Source organism: Monodon monoceros, unplaced genomic scaffold, assembly GCF_005190385.1.
Source record: "Monodon monoceros isolate NGI ecotype Baffin Bay Population unplaced genomic scaffold, NGI_Narwhal_1 Super_Scaffold_11, whole genome shotgun sequence".
NCBI classification, from domain to species: Eukaryota; Metazoa; Chordata; class Mammalia; order Artiodactyla; family Monodontidae; genus Monodon; species Monodon monoceros.
This window is the reverse complement of record NW_021703767.1, coordinates 135735578-135757328: the sequence shown is the minus strand read 5'-3', so window position 1 is coordinate 135757328 and position 21751 is coordinate 135735578. Positions and strand designations below refer to the sequence as shown.

Sequence of the window (21751 nt, the reverse complement as noted above, 5' to 3'; positions counted from 1 at the left end):
GCAGAACAGAGAATAACATTTGTCCTGTTAGAGGTTTACCGGAGCATCATGACCTGACCTACATGGACAGCTGCAAGAACAAAGGATTCTGACACCAAGAAGTTTGCACCAACCAACCACACCCCTTCCTCTTTTAGTATAAAAGAAGCCTGAATTCTAAGTGGGGCAAGATGGTTCTTTGGGACAATAGTCTACCACCTTCTTGGTCTGCTGGCTTTCCAAATAAAGTTTCTATTACTTGCCCCAACAACTTGTCTCTTGATTTCTTGGCCTGTTGTGCAGTGAGCAGGATGACCTTGGACTTAGTAACAGAAAGACCACCTGCAGAATACTCATATGACAAGAGTCCTAGGGTTTCCTCTGACAACTAGATCTGTTACCAATACAACAGCTATTGATACAGTAAGGAGGAGAGTGACTCAATTTTTTCTCAGAACTTCTATAGGTGAAAAATAGAAGAGAGCATTTACTAGTTTCTTGAATCAATGGAAAACCTGTGAACACCAGCTTTAAAATGTTCATTTCGCTTCACAGAAATATTGATTCCAATGCTCTCAATTAATTTTTCACCTCAAGGCAAGCAAAGTTGTTTTTTCTCCCTTAACTAGGCCATCTCTGCTAGCTCAAGATCGATTTTGCCAAAAATCAACTAGTTATCACCAACATTTGCCAAATGTATCAACTCTTCTAAGGAATGTTAGTAGACAAAAATTATAGTCAATGACTATACATTCTTTTTTTGAAGCTGTTATGAATACATCAGCCTTAATATTTTATTTCTATCAATTAAAATTTTAAATTTCAGCACTTCATGTGATGAAATTGGTTTTGGCTTTTTTTTTTTTTTTAGTTCTTTCACATTCTTTGCAATTTCATTTTTTTATACTTTCAGACTTAAAGTAAGTTTATTTCACCAAATTCATATCAAGCATGATTTTGTAATTACTAGCAAAATAGTTAACTTTTTTTTTTTTTTTGCGGTACGTGGGGCTCTTACTGTTGTGGCCTCTCCCGCTCCGGAGCACAGGCTCCGGACGCGCAGGCTCCGGATGCGCAGGCTCAGCAGCCATGGCTCACGGGCCCAGCTGCTCTGCAGCATGTGGGATCTTCCCGGACCAGGGCACGAACCCGTGTCCCCTGCATCGGCAGGCAGACTCCCAGCCACTGTGCCACCAGGGAAGCCCTAGTTAACATTTTAAATCAATTTACTTGCTTTGGAACATCTTTTAGGCAAATTCATGTTTATTTATGGTCATTGTAAATCAAATCTTACTCTAACTTTGGTTGTATTTGAATATGAATTACAAATTTCTGAATATTAAATACATTCACAAAATCACAAGAAAACTGAGTCATCTTATGACCTTTTAAAAAATTACCTTTCAACCAAATAGTTCTTAAAAATACTGCTATGAAGACAAAAATCCAATAGCCTAAAATTCACAGAAATATTTAAAAGCTATTAATACAGTCCTATAATATGAATTGCTATAAAATTTATAAATTAATAATGATTAAATAAGCAAAATCAATGCTACTTGAAAATTTAAAAGATCCTTTAAAAGACATAAAAGCAAAAGTGACTTTAAAAGGAATTTAAAAGAGATTACCATAAGCTAAATAATTCCCATATGAAACATTTGTTAGATTCATCAAAAATAGTAAATAAAAAACAATGTACTTGTAAAAAACAATGCATTCATAAAAATTAATCAACTCAGCAACTGAATATTTATTGGATATATTTAAAAAATGATAATTTTGATAAATTCTGCAAATCAGCCATTGAGCAAATAGATTTTTGGGGAACTGATGAGCTTTTAAACTTTCTGGTCTGTCAAAGTGTGACCCACAAATTCACTTTAACTATGAAATTTCTTCATCCAAACAGCTTTGATTTGGCTGACATCTAAAAATCCTTCACTTGCAAGATGAGCATGAAAAGGTATGTCCTATAATGTAGGGATATGTTTAGCAATTTATTTGGTTATTCAAATATATATATATGGGTTATGGCTGAGTCAAAAAGAAAAACTACCCATAGTCTATGTAAAAATCTTGTGGAATGCAGGCCAGTTTTCTTCAAGAATGAGCTTTTAACTGAAAACAAACAAATTTTAAAAACCTAAAATTCTTTATTTTAACATAAAGCATTAATAATGACCTAATTTTAAACTGTACTTCTATAAAGGAAGGATCATGTTGTCAAACAAATAATAACTTCCTAAATTTATTATTCCTAATTTATAGAATAATTTTGTAAAAGTAGTATCTAATTAGATTTTTCTTAGACTTTTTAGAGTCATCATATGCTATGGAATAGGAGTTAGCAAACTGAGGCCCTCGTGCTAAATTCAACCTATCACCTGGTTTTGTAAATAAAGTTTTATTAGAACACAGCCATATTCATTAATTTACATATTGTCTATAGCTGCTTTCACGCTACAAATGCCAAGTTGCACAGTTGTGATGGAGACTTTAAAACCTAAAATATTTACTCTCTGGCCCTTTACAGAAAGATTGCTGACCCCTGCTCTAGAATATATTTGTACACCCCACAACAAGGAGCCAAAGATCATAGTTGGACAGAGGCAGGAGATAGATGGGCCCTCAGGGCAAACGGTTTGAGTTCATTCCCTGTGGACCGACACTCCAAGATGAGAATAACGGGCAATTGAGAGAGAAGACTGGGCCCTGCCCAGATAGAAGAAAAGAGAGCACGTATTCCTCATTCTCGAAGTCAGGAGACCTCCCCAACTACACATGCCCAGAAAGGCTCCTTGGACGTCCAAAGGGGAGAGATGTTAAGTGGCCAAATCTACCCATAGGCCTCTTCGGTAGAATCCATCTTAGCTAAGAGATGCACGCACACACATGGGAAGAGCCTGAGATACACCAAATGTGGACTTTAAACCAGGCAAATCAAAATGACTGGTCAAAGGAAACACAGAAGAAATGCCCCATAAAAGTGATTCAAAAGTGCCACGAGAGCACAGCTCTCTCTCTGAGCCCGCCCGTGTTATCCACGCGTACTGTACTTCTTTTTCCCTAATACTTTGTTTCACTACTTTCCGTCTTTGTGGGAATTCTTTTAATGCAAAGCCGTAGGGCCGGGGCCTTGTCACTGGCCACTGGTCTAGTCGCTAGGATGCAGTGCTCTCACTGCCACCACCGGACCTCAATCACTGGCTGCGAACCGAAACCCTCCTTCAAGGCGCTGCAGGCCAAGGCCATCTGAGATCAGGTCCAATGTTATGGTAAACGTTACACCTTAAAACTTGGGCTAAAGCCCACTAAAAAAATAAATGTTAAGTATAGAAACAAAAACCGTATAGCAGTACTTGGACATAAAATGGGAAACCAGATAATAGAAAATATGCCTATAATTTTATTAGATCATTCATAAAAATAAAAATACCTATTTTAAAACCTATTAAGAGCTCACGGACCCCCAAGAATATATCTGATGACCCTATTATATTCCTAGTACTTGCAAACCACGGTAATAGACAATAGAAACATAAATATATAAAAATGTAATTTTATAGCTTCTCCTGATTTATGGAGTCATCAGTTGATTCAGCCAACGAGTGGATGACAACCGGTAAAAGTTTATTCACAAGGACTGCTTTGATTGTTTTACATGTGCAATTTAAAACATATTATTTAATCAAAGGAAAATACTCACGTCTACAGTTCCACTGTATGTTTGGAACTCCATGTGAGTCTGGTAAAGGAAATTCTGAAAGGGAATCACTTCAGGACTCAGGCAATTTTGAACTGACCACATGGAGTGTAGTCTTATGACCAAAGTGAGCAATAAACTGGGGTGAGAAAACTTGAGTCAACAACAAGGTCTAGTAATCTTTACTCAGCCGGTCATGTTTTTTCTGGCTGTTTCAGCGTGAGGTTTTATTGTTGTTCTCTTATTGCTACTATTTATTTATATTTATAGACAGAAGAGAGATAGATAGGTTTATGCTATCATGTATGGTCATTTATTACCATAAATCACATACTTTGTAAAAGCTGTGTGAATTTTACTTATGAGTTTTTCAGGTTACTCCCTGTTGATTAGAAGTTATCCAAATTTGGCTCATAATTCCAATGGGATAGGGGAAAACATGTTAAAGAAAGAATAATGTTTCATGATACGTGAAAATAATATGAGATGCAAATTTCTGTGATCATAGATAAAGTTTTATTCAAATATCATCATGCCCTTTTTTGTTGTTGTTGTTGTTTGTTTGTTTTTTGCAGTACGCGGGCCTCTCACTGTTGTGGCCTCTCCCGTTGCGGAGCACAGGCTCCAGACGCGCAGGCTCAGTGGCCATGGCTCACGGGGCCCCACCGCTCCGCGGCATGTGGGATCTTCCCGGACCGGGGCACGAACCCGTGTCCCCTGCATCGGCAGGCGGACTCTCAACCACTGCGCCACCAGGGAAGCCCCCCATCACACCCTTTTGTTCACATATTGTCTATGGCTGCTTTCATGTTACAACAGCAGAGTAGAGTGAGAGACCATAGGCCTGTCAACCTAAGATATTTACTATCTGGCACATTACAGAAAAAAAATGACAACCCCTGATTAAGACTGTACAGAAATTTGGAATAAGCAAAAAAATGTACTGGATGTCTCCAATGAAATGCCATGCATTTTCCCCCGTCTCCTCTCCACCCCACCACGGAAAAAGCCAGTTTCACCTCTTCTTGTAAATTCATTTCAACATCTCTTTGTTCCATATCAGTTAGAGATTCTTTGACTTCTCCTTCGAACACTGCAACATCTGCATACTGCCCTTTTTGAGAATAGGTTAAATGAAATCTTTAACACATGTTTATTTTACATCTGTATGAAAGTTATGAATTTTCCTTTTTCAAATGTATACTTCAACAGAATAAGAAGAACACATCAAAGAATATTATTCTCCCTGCCCCACCACTTGCATCATGTGAGGGGCGAGCACACAAAAGTGATCTGTTTATGCTCTGCCCTTTCAATATATGAATAAAAGACAAGGCCCAGGAAAGGTGCCCTTAAGCAACACAATAATTTGTGAAATGCCAGGTGTTTATACAAGGTTTTCTTTTGGAGAGACTTTTGAAAATGAAACAAAAGGCATATTCAAGTGTAAAGGACATTCATTTCAAGCCAGTAAGGGTGACTTGCAAAGCTTTTTTTTTTTTTTCTTTTTTTAAGAGGAGCAGTCTGCAAAAAATAAAACCACCGTGAGAGAATGCACCCAACTGGGCTGTATCAATGCAGCAATGTCTCCCAGACAGGCTGCAAAGGTGATTCAGGAGGACAGTTACCTGCCCCAGCAAATTTCCATGCTGACGAATCTAGTTCCTTTAGACACATTTAACGTCTAGAATTGTTATTTACTGTTGTTTTTTGAAGCATATTTAGGAGTACTTTTTATTGTTGTCTCACTAAATCCCATTTTCCATGAGATGCTAATCTTGCCAACTGGAGTTTGCGCAACTGCTATCTGCAATTGGCAAAATATGAACTTAGAGTTTGAAGCAGAGAGAATAAGCGCGTGTGACTTTGTGTACGTACATTGCGTGCAGGGGGTTCAGCTCACTCAGAAGGCAAACCATAAGAAAACCTCAAAGAATGTTTTGAATAATGGTTATCTTTTTGGATAAATGTGGAGAGTAAATATAATTACTTTGACAGAATCACCGTTAATTGGAATGCATGACTTCTAATAAGTCTGAATCAATGTTTTTCATTAGATTTAAATCGCCTTTAAAAAGAAAAAGGGCAAATAAATTATAGGAGCACAAAAATTCTAACTACCTAAAGTATCAGCTACAGTGATAATGATCCTCTTTTACTGTCCAAATTATGATCATGGGAGAGATATGATACACATGAAAATAAAGCCCAACTTGAAATTAAATTCTTTCATACAGAAAAATAATTTGCAAATCTTATATCTGGTAAAGGACTTGTATCCAGACTATACCTCTTATAACTCAATAAATTATAGTAATAATCCAATTTAAAATGCGGCAAAAGGCTTGAATAGACATTTCACCAAAGAAGACATCAAATAGCTAATAAGTACATGAAAAGGCATTCAATATCATTTGTCATTAGGAAAATGCACATTAAAACCACACTGAGGTACCACAACACAGCCACTTAATGGCTATAATCAAAACACAGACAGTAATAAGTTTTGGCAAGGATGTGGAGAAACAGGAACTCTCATACATTACTGGTAAAAATGTGCAGTGACGCAAACACTTTAAAAATAGTTTGGCAGTATAAGACGTTAAACATAAATGTTCAATGACCCAACAATTCCACTCTTATGAATCTACCAAAGTGAAATAAAAACACATGTCTACAAAAGACTTGAACAAGAATTTCATAGCATCGATACTCAGCCAAAATCTAGAAACAATTCAAATGACCGTCAACTGGTGAATGGATAAACCAAACATAGTATATATCCAGGCAATGGACAGTACTCCATTCAGCAATATAAAGGAACAAATTACTGACACATACTACAACATGGATGCACCTCAAAAACATTATGTTAAGTGAAAGAAGGCAGATTTAAATGACTCCATACTGTATGGTTTCATTTGCATGAAATATCCAGAAAAGGCAAATTTATGGAGACGGAAAGCAAATCAGTTGTTGCCTGGGGGTGACAGAAATGCTCTAAAACTAGACCTTGGCGATGGTGGCAAAACTCTGTACATTAAACAAAATCACTTAACTGTACACTCAGAAAAAATTCATGGAATGTAAATTAGACTCAGTAAAACTGTAAACTACCTATTGAAATCTTTTAAATTCTACAGATATTTTATGGCAAAAGTTTGAATAGCTTTTCCATTAAACCCCCCAAAACTAAACCATATTTAACAAAGCCTCACCCATTTTGGTTAAATATTTTGACCACAAGGCAGATGCTTGAAGACCTAATGGACTTGCATTGAAAAATAATGCCACAGCATTGTCCATCTCTAGATTTGCATTTCGCCTACCTGTCCTTCAATAATCTAGTGTCTCAATATATGCCTTCAAAATTCATTCCCTGGGCAAATGTGTTTGAGGAGCACTGCACACTACATTTGCCTCTTAGTACATCTTAGCTTAATAAAGGTTCTGAGAAGTCCTGCCTCAGCAACAATACTGGTGGACTTTATTTAACACCATTTTTCAATGAAATATCATTACTGTCTAGAATGTTATAGAGAATGACATGTCCCTGTATCCCTGAACCAGTTTTATTAAATTTCAACATATTCCATTTTTGCTTTCAGTTATATTGGGTAAAAATATTAGATATACAGTTGGAGCACTTCTGTATCCTAATTCCACCTCTTCTTCTCCAGCTGTATTCACTACCCTAACCTGGTGTTTATCATTCCCATGCCTATTATTATACTATTGATATTACCGTATAGATATGTCTGTTAATAATATATTTTTATATATTTCTAAACTTTATATGAGCAATGACACACTTGCCTTTTTTCCCCTCAAGACTGTGTTTTTGAGATTCTTCCATGTTACAAATGGTTCCTCTTCATAGGTGTTTAGTTCATTATCTGATTACATCCAGAATTTCCGTATCAATTTATAGTAACTTTTACTATTATAAATAATGATGCAACAAGCATTCTGGACCTACCTCTTTATGCGCTAGTAGTGGGTTATTTTCTAGAACATATTTTGAAAAGTGGCATAGCTCTGTTAAAAAGCAGCCTCATGTTCAAGTGTACTATAACTTGTCCAATTGCTCTTCCAGAGAGCTACTAGAACTCATAGTAATATAAGCATATTTAAAACCTGTTTCAACTCATAGTAATATAAGCATATTTAAAACCTGCTTTTCCAAATTCTTGCCAATACATGTTATATACACATTTTCAAAGTTTATACTAACCATATAGATGTAAATTTTAATTTGCATTTTCTTGGTTACTAGTGAGGTTGGGCCATCTTTCCCTTTTTCTTTCTTCTGTTGACTTACCATAAGAGTTTCCTCCTCTCTGACTTGTCTTGACCCGTTTCTTTTTTAGATGAATATAGGAGTCCTTCTAAATTCTGTACGTGATCCTTTGTCAGTCACATATGTGGCAAATACCTACTTCTACTCTGTAGCCTGCATTTCAACTATGTTTATGGGAGATGCTGTTGTTGTTGTTGTTCAATAATTTAAATTTTTACTTTAATTGTATTTGTCAAACTTTTTTATAGTTCATGCTCTTTGTGTATTTTTTTTAAACATCTTTATTGGAGTATAATTGCTTTACAATGGTGTGTTAGTTTCTGCTGTATAACAAAGTGAATCAGCTATACATATACATACATCCCCATATCTCCTCCCTCTTGCATCTCTCTCCCACCCTCCCTATCCCACCCCTTTAGGTGGTCACAAAGCACTGAGCTGATCTCCCCGTGCTATGTGGCTGCTGCCCACTAGCTATCTATTTTACACTTGGTAGTGTGTATATGTCCATGCCACTCTCTCACTTCGTCCCAGCTTACCCTTCCCCCTCCACATGCCCTCCAGTCCATTCCCTACGTCTGTGTCTTTACTCCTGTGTTCATCAGAACCATTTTTTTTTTAATTCCACATATATGTGTTCGCACATGGTATTTGTTTTTCTCTATCTGACTTACTTCACTCTGTATGACAGACTCTAGGTCCATCCACCTCACTACAAATGACTCAATTTCATTTCTTTTTATGGCTGAGTAATATTCCATTGTATATATGTGCCACATCTTCTTTATCCATTCATCTGTCGATGGACACTTAGGCTGCTTCCATGACCTGGCTATTGTAAATAGTGCTGCAATGAACATTGGGGTGCATGTGTCTTTTTGAATTATGGTTTTCTCTGGGTATATGCCCAGTAGTGGGATTGCTGGGTCGTATGGTAGTTCTAATTTTAGTTTTCTAAGGAACCTCCATACTGTTCTCCATAGTAGCTGTATCAATTTACATTCCCACCAACAGTGCAAGAGGGTTCCCTTTTCTCCACACCTTCTCCAGCATTTATTGTTTGTAAATTTTTTCATGATGGCCATTCTCACTGGCGTGAGGTGATACCTCATTGTAGTTTTGATTTGCATTTCTCTAATGATTAGTGATGTTGAGCATCCTTTCATGTGTTTGTTGGCAATCTGTACATCTTCTTTGGACAAATCTCTATTTAGATCTTCTGCCCATTTTTGGATTGGGCTGTTTGTTTCTTTGATATTGAGCTGCATGTGCTGCTTGTACATTTTGGAGATTAATCCTTTGTCAGTTGTCTCTGTGTATTTTTAAATGCTTCCCTCCCTATGATCAGAAAGGTATCCTCCTATATTTCATGTTTTGTGACTTATTTATCTATGTCTTTAGTCCGCTTAGAATTTAAGGGTTAGCTCACCCTTTCCCAATTCATTTGTAATGTCAACTCTGCCCTATTTTCTTTTTAGGGCTTGATAAATTTTTATTGAAGTATAGTTAGGTTCCAATGTTGTGTTAGTTTCAGGTGTAGAGCAAAGTGATTCAGATATAGATATAGATGGATAGATTGTCTTTTTCAGATTCTTTTCCCTTATAGGTATTACAGAATATTGAGTATAGTTCCCTGTGTAAGGTTTTTATACATACCTAGATCTGTTTCATTGTTCTGTACTCTGTTCCACTGGTCATTTTTGTTATGCCTGCACATTGCCTGGTTATACACTTATGGTAATTTAATAAATAATGAATCTTGCCAGCTGGTAGAACTGGTCTCCAAACTTTGTTGTTATTCTTCAACATAATCTTGTGTATTCTTTGTTCTCACAGTATTTACATTCTCCAGGGCTTCCTACATAGACGATGATCTCTAACCTCTTCTAATTTGTGTATTTTGTTTCTCTTTTTATTATTATATTATGTTGGCTAGAACTTCTGGTACAGTATTTTTAAAAAAGAGGTAACAGTTGGATTCTTGACTAGCTCCAAATTATTTTTTTAATTATTTATTTATTTTTGGCTGCCTTGGGTCTTCGTTGCTGCGTGCGGGCTTCCTCTAGCTGCAGGGAGCGGGGGCTACTCTTCGTTGCGGTGCATGGGCTTTTCATTGTGGTGGCTTCTCTAGAGCGCAGGCTCAGTAGTCGTGGCACACAGGCTTAGTTGCTCCGTGGCATGTGGGATCTTCCCAGACCAGGGATGGAACCTGTGTCCTCTGTATTGGCAGGTGGATTCTTAACCACTGCGCCACCAGGGAAGTTCACTCCAAATTTTAATAGGGATATTTCTAAAGCTTCACTACTAAATATATTAAGTGCAAGTTTATTTTGTCCCTGTTACTCAAAAATGGATCATTCATATACAATATCTGATTAATATCACAGATAAGTACAACTTGCAAAACTGCAGAGAAACAAATAATAAACATTTCCCCACTCCATATAAAACCTGAACAACAACCTTTAGCAGTAAATTCTCGACAAAAACTCAGTGTTTGGGGAAAGAATTCTTCAGCCAAATGAACAGTATTTCCTACATTAAAAACATATTCTGGGCTTCCCTGGTGGCGCAGTGGTTGAGAGTCTGCCTGCCGATGCAGGGGACACGGGTTCGTGTCCCGGTCCGGGAAGATCCCACATGCCGCGGAGTGGCTGGGCCCGTGAGCCATGGCCGCTGGGCCTGCGTGTCCGGAGCCTGTGCTCCGCAACGGGAGAGGCCACAGCAGTGAGAGGCCCGCATACCGCAAAAAAGAAAAAAAAAAATATATATATATATATATATTCTTTCTCGACAATATCACTCACATTCATCTCCATCTTCCTAGTTCAAATCTCCTTCTCTGTTTCAGGTCTCCTGTTACCACTCACACAATTCCTAACTGGTTCCATTGCCACTAATATCTTATCTCTTCTAATCGTTCTAAATGCCATTGCTAGAGGGAATTTGAGGCTCTGAGTTTACTAGCTCAATATTTTGCAATAGCTCTTTATTGTCTATTTATTAAAGTCCTACCATATTACCTTGTTTCAAAGACCTGAACCATTATGTCCCAATCACCACTGCAGCCTTGCGAAAATTTGCCACACCACGATTTACCTTCAGGAATGCCCGGCTCCAGCAAGATCTGCTGAAGAACCACACTCTCTCTTCTTACCTAACAGATGCTACTTGGAATACACATCCCAGTCTAAATGCTCTCTTTTCTGTTCTCCTTCAACATCAGCCTCGTTTATCAATTCATAGTCCTTGTTGCTAGTTCTTGGATAACCTTTCCACTCTACACTGTGTTCTAGTCACACCAGTCTTGCATCTCCCTCCCTATAGAGTGTCCTGAGAGAGGGAAGATTCATCCCTCGATTTCAGCCGCTCTCTCAACAATATGTAGCACAGTGATCTGCATTAGTATTTGTTGAACTGATGTTTGAGGCATTGAGTTAGAGCCTAAAGATCAGGGGATGGACAGTGCACCCATTTTTTATTCCCTATTCCCAATCAGTTTTTTAAACAGACAAAAAATTAAAATGAACAAGTATTTCTGTGATCCCAAAGTATGGCAATGAAAAATCTCTAAGTACAAAATATAATACAAACCTAGAGAATTTAGTTCCAAGAGGCCTCAATTCTAGATCTTATTAACAATCGAATGCAGAATTTCCCCGAAAAGGCCACCTGATTACTATATTTACTTTCCTGTGCTATTCAGTGTTACTAGAAGGCATAAATTAAGTTTGATAAATAAACAAAGAATTGAGTTGGTAATATACTAAGCAAACATTCCACTGACTTTTATATTAAGAAGGAGGGGAAAAAAAAGCAAAGCCAAGCACCAATTCAGTAGCTACAAGTGTGGCAAAAACTGAATTAACTATGTCTGAAAATGGATGGCTTCACATTAACTGTCTTTTAAAATAATATTAAGATTATATTAATTACGAAGCCTTTTCATTTTAATTGTCTATAAACAGAAGAGGGTAAATTAATTTTATGTACTTCAAAGAATTTTTATGCATGAATAATTAGGACATTCATTACTTTCAAAAATTACTTTCTTCTGTTATCAATATGTCAGGACTCTCTCACCGTCTCTCTCTTTCACTCACTCTCTCACTTGCTCTGCCTCTGTACGTATATACAAGTAATACACATGTTCTTAAATATGCTTGTGCTTAAATACTCAGGTATGTGACACACGTGTATATAGAAGATGATACATATTGCCCTTAGATATATTTGCCTACGACTGATAACAAATGGAGGTACAGAATGGGCTTGGCTATCCGCCAAGTACTGTAACAGGGAAGAACAAATCTGACTCCATCTTAGATCTGTTCCTTTTACTTTAACCCTTGTGCTTTGTTGCCTGTGCTTAGTCACGCTGGCTCTGCACCTTTTGTAAAAAGAATGTTGCCTATAGCCTGAAATATACAGGATAGCCTATCCTCAGGGCTCTGACCTTTAAGAGTCCATTCATACAGAGGGGAAAAGTTGAAGAACAGAGAATAACATTTGCCTTATTGGAAGCTTAGGGAAACATCACAACCTGACTTACATGGACAGCTGCAAGAACAAAGGATTCCCACACCAAGAAGTCTGCAACAACTAACCACACCTCTCCCTCACCTTGCCTTTAAAAGTGATTTGCTGAAACCCTTCAGGGAGTTTGGGGTTTGGGGGGCATAAGCCACCTGTCTCCTTGCGTGTCCCTGCAATAAACCTTTCTCTGCTTCAAACTCCGATGTTTATGTTTGTTTGGCCTCACTGTGCATTGGGCACACTGGCGTTCGGTAACAGTATCATAAATTAAAAGACAGAACATAACAAGAGAGAATTCCAACCCTGTACTAACCAAAACATGTCACAGGTGCATTCTTATACAGTCCATCTTCATTACTTGTGGATTCCTGATTTGTGAATTTCTTACTCATTAAAATGTATTTGTAACCACAAAATCAATACCTGTGCTTTCATGGTCATTCACAGGCCTGCACAGAGTCACCTGTCATGTTCCCACCTGAGGTAGGACAGGGCGATTCTGTCTTCTTGTTTAAGGTCTCATACTGTAAACAAGAGCCCTTTTCATGGTCTGGTTCGTGCCACGTTTTTCTCATGTGTGTGCTCTCTGTTGGTGATTTTGCTGTTTAAAATGACCCCCCTTCCCTGTGTAGTGCTGAAGTGCTGGCTAGTGTCCCTAAGCCTGAGAGGGCTGTGACATGTCTCACAGAGGAAATACATGTATTAGATGCATTTGTTCAGCCATGAGTTAAAGTGCTGTAGGTCATGAGTTCAATGCTAATGAATCAACAATACGTATCGAATAAGGTTTTGAAAAACAAAATTATGTACTGATCACTTGACAAAAATGTGGTGACCAGAGGCTCAGTAGAACCTCACCCTGTATTTCCCCTAGGAACACTGTTCAGTATCTGCTAATTCAGTATTCATGGCAACTTTAGAGAACATAACTCCCGCACATAATGAGGATCAACTGTACATCATGCACACACACACAATCACAGACTCACATACACATACATACATGGAATAGAATAGTCTGAAATAAAGTTACAAAATTAAATAAGCAAAAGATAGATAATGTTTCTAAAAATTACTTTTCTTTAGCACGATAACTCTGCCTGCTCAAAATCAGTATATTTCAGTCAAGCTAATATTTCTCTGGTAACTTTTAAGATAGAAAACAGTCCTAAAAGAATCTCAGGAAAGAAAAACAGTCATTTGGTCGCCACAGTAAATGCATGTTAAATGCTCTAATAACCACAATCTTAGCATTTTCAGATCTTTCTAGAACTTTCCATCTCTGCAATGTTCTCCCTTAATCTAGAACATCCTCATTCCCTGCTTGCAGAGCCCCATACTGTTTAACTGGCTATTTCCAGTAGAGCAAATACTCAATATAGACAATGGCCTCCAGCCTAAACAACTCCTTGAATTTATGTTCTAAAGTTCTGTTAAGATAAATGAGATTGTTTTCATCTATAATTATGCAAAATTTTCTCTGTTAATTAGCAGGATAATGGAGAAAATGTGGTCCTTAAAATTTATCACAATTTAGATCATTTATCAAAATTAAGTCATTTAATTGTCATTAATTAGATTTATCATAATTAACTCTTCAACGTATCACAAGATAATTTTGTCATTATTAATATTATAGCTGGTACCATGCTAGAAACAATATAAAACAACTTACAGAGACAGTACTCATCCACAGAAAATGGTTAGATTTTAAAGTTATTAGGTATTTTTTACTGTAGTTCCTTTATAGCTATCTATCTCTCGATACACATGTATGTGCTTTTATATACAGGACAGCTATTTATAAACAGCGGTCATCATTTCTATAGAAGTGGTATAATGTGATTAAGATCACAGAGTTTGTGGTCAGCCAAGGCAGTGTTCAAATTCCAGCCCTACTATTTAACAAGTCACCTAAATTCCTTAAACCTTAATTTCCTCCTTAGTAAAAATTTCTTGATTCTAATTTTTTTTTAAAAAACTTTGAAAATGGGAAGCTTTTTGAAAGCTTAGCACAAATTCTCTTATTTGCAAACCTCACCTGAACTGATGTGAGGTTACTTATATTCTTAATGTTTCCCATATTGTGTGAATAATAATATGCTTTGCTGTAGAAATATTAATATGTTTGGGAGAGATAAATTAGAGTTCAGGATTAACACATACACACTACTATATAAAAGAGATAAAAAACAAGGATCTACTGTATAGCACAGGGAACTATACTCAATGATAACCTATAATGGAAAAGAATCTGAAAAAGAATTGTATAACTGAATCACTTTGCTGTACCTTTGAAACTAACACAACATTGTAAATTAACTATTTCTCAGTAAAAAAAAAATATATTAACATGTTTCATTACAGGGTGCCACCCCAGACTCCAATAGGGCATTAGGTAACATCTAGTACATGCATCATATTATCTTAACTAACGTCTGAAAAATTCTTAATTCCAAGATCCATCTATCCCCGAGGGTTTTGGATAAGGGGTTGTGGACGAGTAGTACTCAATTTGAAACTGCTGGGACGAATACATGACAATATTTGATAAGTACGTATGTGTACTTTATGTATACGTGACTACATAATATTAGACCACATCACTCTAGCCCATATTACCTTTGGCCCAACAAAAGGAGGAAAAAAGAAAACATGGAAATTCATTGTGTTCATTAAACTATCTCAAGTCGGCCTTCAACCCACCCGTATCATAGTGAGTCCCTGCCTGCCCAGGTCCGGGTCTGTCCTCTTCCTTTCCCTGGCCACCTGCCTGCCCCATTATGCCTGCTTGACTTCCTTTTTCAAATACAGTCTGTCTTTTCCTTCAAGTTCTATTGCTCCCTCAGTCATCAAGATCCTTTTCGACTCAATCAGTGCCTCCCATATCTCTAATTACCCTTGCATATAGAAGAATAACCCACATCCTACTGCTCCCCAAGACACCCTCATACACATACACACACAAAAAAACCCACATGATCCAAAGGGACCCATCAAGAAGATTGCTTTCCATCCAGGTCTATAGAAGACAATAAAATATATGAAGAGCTGGCTTCCATTCATGTCTATCTACAATGTTTTCTCCCAATACAGCCAAAGTGATAATACCACTCTGTTCCCCAAAACCTTATACTGGCTTCCTGTTTCCATTTGAACACAATCCAAACTCCTTTCCTCCATGGCCCTATATGGCCCTGCATGATTCAGCTGTTGTTATCACTCACAACTTGCTTCATATCACTCTCCCCCTCATGAACTATCTGGCTTGGACATTCCTTCCCTACCCCTAATCTTTCCATTGCTGGTTTGTTCTCATTATTTAAGTATTAGCTTAAAGGTCACTTTTAAAGAGCCTTTTTATGATCATCCTATCTAAAGAAACAAACTCTTTTCCCCTTGTTTACCCTTCTTCTCCCTTATATTTTCTTAATATTGTGTATCTCTCTCTTAACTCATGTTGTGTGTTTAGGGTTTCCTCCCACCCTCACCATCAGAATAGAAGACTCATGAGGGAAGGGGCTTTTCCTGAATCTTTCACACCTATATCCCTAGTACCTGGAACGGTGTCTGGCATATAGTAAGTGCTCAGTAAACATTTATTGAATGGATCATTGCTCTGACTTGGCAAGAAGTTAATAAATATCTGAATTTACAAAAATAAAAGCACCGCTCTAAAAAAGCTTACAGTGTCTCAGACAAGACAAGTTATACATATTACAAAGTAGTGCAGAATGATGTAGAATGAAGTACTATGTGTACTGGGGAAAAAGGGAGAGATTCCTGTAAGCTAAAGAGGTTAGGGAAGGTACCTTTCAAGAACAGTGCTTTGTCCATGTTTGTATGCCCACCCCCAACTGGAATGTTGCTGGATGAAGTTCTGTAGGCTCCTAGGAAGAAAAGTCACTCTACGGCCAGGATGTGACTACCCACAAAGACAACAATAGTTTCATGCCATGTGGAATACAGATATTTAACTTAGTGTCAATTATGTATTACTTTTGGATATTGGAACCTTAACCCAAATCCCAAAACACTGATTCAGTAAGGTACTTTTAACTTGCCAAAATGAAAATTAAAAAATGATTCTTCTTCCCCTCCATTGTGTCCACCTTCAGGGATGGCTACTAAAGGCCATTTCTGCTTCAGAGGGCAAAAAAGGAGATTGTAACCTAAGGGAACAGTGGTGCCCAACGGAACATGCAAAACATCCAGTATAAGGCTTAGAACTCAACCAATAATCAAGGGTGTTAGTATCTAATTGAAAAAGAATTCATAGAATATTCTTAGAGAACAATTTCTACCAAGGTACCAAGGTAGACACGGCCTCTCATGAGAAATCTGGAAGACTCAGAATCATGTTTTAAACCTTAATAGGTCTTCTGTTTTTTATTGAGTCTTCATTATGTTTTCATTTTTCTGCTTTTGCTTAACCTCAACTTTACATTGTCCACAATGTATTTTCTTAGAAAATACTTAAAAGTTATCATTTTAGTCACCGTTGTCCAAGCAAATCTCACAACTTCTAAGATATTTACTATTTTAAACATAAACATCATTTTCCATGGAATAAGAGTCTGGGTAGAAATGACATTTCCCGTGGAATAAAAGTCTACATAGAAAAGACACGTTAGAGTCTCAAAGTCAAATATTCTCTCAATTTCACTTATTCACCTACAGAATGAACATGACACTGGATAAAAAGCATGGGTTCTAACCAGCTATGTGACCCTGGACAAGTCATGTTGCCTTTCTAAACCTCATTTTCCTTATCTTCAAATAAGAAGCTGAAACAGGATAATTCTTCAGGTCTCTTTTAGTGATTTACCAGAGAAGGCCTTCTGAATCTACTTGACAGTAAAAACAGAGTGAAATATTAGAGGACAAGAGGTAAACAAATATTTCACCCCCAACTCAGCAGCACACATTTTCTGAGAAAATCCTAATAATAGGAAATAAGTCCAGAGGAAGTACTGACATCATGATTTGAATTTTTATCATTTTAGGTAGCATTATTTGTAAACAAGCTAATGTAGCTAAATTGATCCTAAACTCCCACACAGCTGCTGTAAGTATATTATTAGTTGAGGAAATTGTCTAAGGTGAAGTCTGTACTGTATGAGAACGTGTACTTGAATTCAAATGTAAATATAAATAGCTCACAGGATTTTTTTTCCCCTCTGAAATGTCAGAAAGTGTATTAGGAGAACCAATTTACAATCAGCCTTTATGTTTAATTGGATAAACATATGATCCACAGAAAAATCAAGACAATAAACCAACTTTAATATTAGAAGTGATCAAAGGTGATAATACAGTATTTCCAGAAGAAACATACTAGAAAGTGTGGCAGAATTAGTCTTTATGTTCTCATGGAGTTTACAGAAAATATTATTATAAAGTGGCATCTCAACTATTTAGAGTCACTTGAAGTATTCATTGCCATTATAAAATAAAAGAATGAGTACAGAAAAAAGTGTGTGATAAAATAACAAAACAGTTATTCTGCATGTGTTTCAAATCATGAACTTCTGCAAGTTCATATATTTTTAGCTAAATGTGAAGAGAGTATTTCTAAATTACTATATTTAGAACAAGCTAATCCATTATAAAATGTATGGACTCTGAAAGTATTTATCCCAGTGTGGGGATGTCCTTTAAAACTCATGACACTTCATCTGGGGTAAGGAGGCCAGATTCACCATCAGAAAAAAGAAGGAGAAGGAGAAGAAGAAGGAGAAGAGAAGAAGAAAGCATATTCTCATGAATAAGCTGGTCAAAGACTCTATAAAATAAAACATAAAATGATTAGTGTCTAATTCAAAGGGGACATTAGCATATTACTTTTTTTTGCAATTCTTTTCACTAACAGAAACAAAACGATTATAGACAGACTCAAAAATTCCTTTTCTTAAAGAAAACAGGCATAAAATTCTTACTATATAGAAGTCAAAATAATTCAAATGTTGTATGTTTCTCCATTGTAAGTCTCCAGACTTTATTATTGGAAATAGCACTCATATTCATCACCTAGGCTGGACATCACCTCCTTGAGGATAGTGAATATTTTTATTAATTACATTCTAAAACATGTAGTAGATATCAGGCAGATTGAATAAGGAACATGCTTTAAGACACAATGGGAAAATCAACTCATGAAAACATGAAAATTCAGTTTTGATTTAGTTCTGAAGGTTGAGAACATAAAAAAAATCAATATTCCTTAAAAGAGTGAAGGAGATCCCAATTAGGGCTTTTCAAGTACATCCTTGACTAGTGACTGTCTTGCCTGATTTCACCCAAGGTATTTTTCCATTTCCCTAAAAGTAGAGGGGGTCCTGAGATTTATGAACTTGCCAGGAGAACTGCAGAGACTTAATTCTTAATGTCTGTAGAATCCTTTGGAGGCATTTTTAATATGATTTTTGAGGAAATCACCATATTTTTTTGTTTAAAAAGTTACTCTGTTCAACTGTATTTGAAAATATACAGAAAAAAATCCTTAAAATGCCGTTGCCTTCTAAAGCCTAGTACCAAGATCAGAGGTAAAGATGTCAAACACCACTGAGCTGAGGGAAGAAACCACGAGGTGCAGCCTGGAGGGGAGGCCACGGAAGAGGAAGGAGGAAACATTACCTGCCTCAGGGTATCTACCCTTCATCTTTTCCTTTCTCTCTTTATTTTTTTAGGCACAGAAGAGAGAAGAGAGAGAATGAGATGATGTGAGGGTGGTGGTAGGGATATTGCGGGGAAGGAATCACAGTGGTAATGGGAGGGAAAAAAGGAATGTGAGTCTAATACACAGGTGCTAGATACCAGCGCAGATAAAGCAGAAACTAACACATCATTATAAAGCAATTATACTCCAATAAAGATGTTAAAAAAAAAAAAAGATCAATAACATTGTCTGTGGGAACTTTGGGATGTCAAACCTCATAAACAGTTGCTGAGAATTTGTGCACACTTAATTCCTGGGGAAGCAAAGAGAATTATTTTCTTTGAGGATGAATTGCAATATATAGAATATGCAGTGGTCAAGAGAATCATAGTCATATGTATAATTCCTTCCTTCTTAGGTGAATTTATTTAAATATTGGTCTAAATGTTCTATCCTTTTCTCACGAATTATCCACTGTAAATAGCTCAGATTAATGACTCAGTGTGTCCTTCTGCCATGATACCTACGTCCACACAGTTTGTGCCTTTCTCCCCTGCTCCCTCTTCTCTAAATGCTTTATCTCTATGAGCCTCATCTGCGCACAAACACAGCAAAGTTACCTGTGAGCTATTCTTCTAGATTTCAAAACACATTTCAGCGTCTCACTTTATAGAGGCCACCAAAAGCCTTCCTCACTCTGGGTTCATGAGATATTTCTCATTTTTCTCTGTAAACTTGGCTATGGAAGCACTTCTTTGCCCACTTCAAAAAGTGTCACAGATACTAATTTAAAAGTATACATGCAATTGTTTAAGTGAATTTAGTGATCAGAGGAGATCTGTTATTCACAGCATCTTACTCCTGATAGGCTCATTTATTTATAGATTCAAGCTACCGAATATCTATGTGAAAACTGAAGAAGAACTGAAGGAAAGCCATGTATCTTTGCCATTTGCATCCACCCTCAACAAATGACAACTTGAAAAATACGTTGCTAGGAGGGATCATTCATTTTTCCCTGAATCTTAGTTTCTAACCCTCTAGTCACTGAAAAATAAGCAACCTTATAGAAATGAAAGAATAAGAGCAAAAAATATGAGCTGCATCCTCCAAAGGACCTAATTTAACCTAGAAAACTCTAAGCCAGTGAAAAAGTCTCTCAGAAAGCAAAAAAAAAAAAAAAAAAACAAGTTTTCTTAAAACTTATGTTTATTTATATGACGAATTGTTCCAAAAAATAAATTATTCATGTGGCTCACAGAAATATATATAATATATAAAAACAAATAAATGAGGACATTAGAACAAGTAAGACTAATAAAGAGGCTATGTGGCTGGGAATAGTATCTTTCCTTAAAATACATGCCACAGGGACTCATACTCTTGCTAAAAGACGTTGAACATTCAGCTTTGAGCATTCTTAAGCCAGTTCACGGAAAAAACACAAGCCATTTCACATTTCCAAAATCTCTTCCCCATCTAACTCTCTGGTATTGGAAAATGTTATAAATTCTTTAAGCCTGAGAAACGATTACATTATATAAGATATTATACTTTGGGAGCAATTAACATTTAATTTAAGTGATACTAAATTATAAATTGTGTGTGTGTGTGTGTGTGTGTGTGTGTGTGTATCTATATGAATGTACATGTTGGGATAGAGTTTGGGGAACTGTTAAAGAAGGGAAACAAAGAAATAGGAGGTTACGAGCACAGCAGAGGCACCTTACCTAGCCCCAAAAGCTTCCTCAGGCTTCTTTGTGATTCCACCCTTCTCCATCCCCTCCCACTCCTAAGCAAACACTGACTGGCCAGAAGCATTTTAAAATTCAAGTTAGTGTAACATTGTTCTATAGATAACTCTAGGCTTGTGGCACTCAAGTTATCTCCAGCATCAATAGCCATGACCCCTCACATAAAAAGAAACCATTTTGGGTATTTATTCTAACAAGGGAAGTAAATTCCTGGACAATCCACTAACTACTGTTTATAAATCACTGCCACTTTGTAACTTTCTGAATTGAGTTTCCCAAATGGTGTGTTCTTAAAAAGCACAAAAGTGGTTTATATCTCAAAGTGAAGTCAACCATAACCATTAAGATCTTAATCCTAATAAACTTAATGCCTTACAATTTAGCTCCAATTTTTTGTCTTTTTTGGTACGCGGGCCTCTCACTGCTGTGGCCTCTCCCATTGCGGAGCACAGGCTCCGGACGCGCAGGCTCAGCGGCCATGGCTCACGGGTCCAGCCGCCCCACGGCATGTGGGATCTTCGTGGACGGGGCACGAACCCGTGTCCCCTGCATCGGCATGCGGACTCTCAACCACTGCGCCACCAGGGAAGCCCCAATTTTTTGTCTTTTTAATTAAACCCAGACTGCTTAGTAAAAACAAAATGTGTAAATTCCAGCTTCACTACCTGTAAAGTGTGTGACTTTTGGCAATTTATTCAGCCTTCCTGGGTTTCAATTTCCCCATCCACGAAGTAGGAATAAAAACATCTAGCTTGCAGTATTGCAGAGATTAAATAAACTAATATAGGTGAAAATACCAAACATAGCATTGGGTTCAC

The 21751-nt window shown here is 37.0% G+C and overlaps 1 protein-coding gene across 1 annotated transcript in view; it reads right to left on the bottom strand.

The window, feature by feature from the left end:
- Positions 1-21751, bottom strand: part of KCNH8 (potassium voltage-gated channel subfamily H member 8) — a 385168-nt gene that overhangs the window by 346871 nt on the left and 16546 nt on the right. The window lies entirely within an intron of this gene.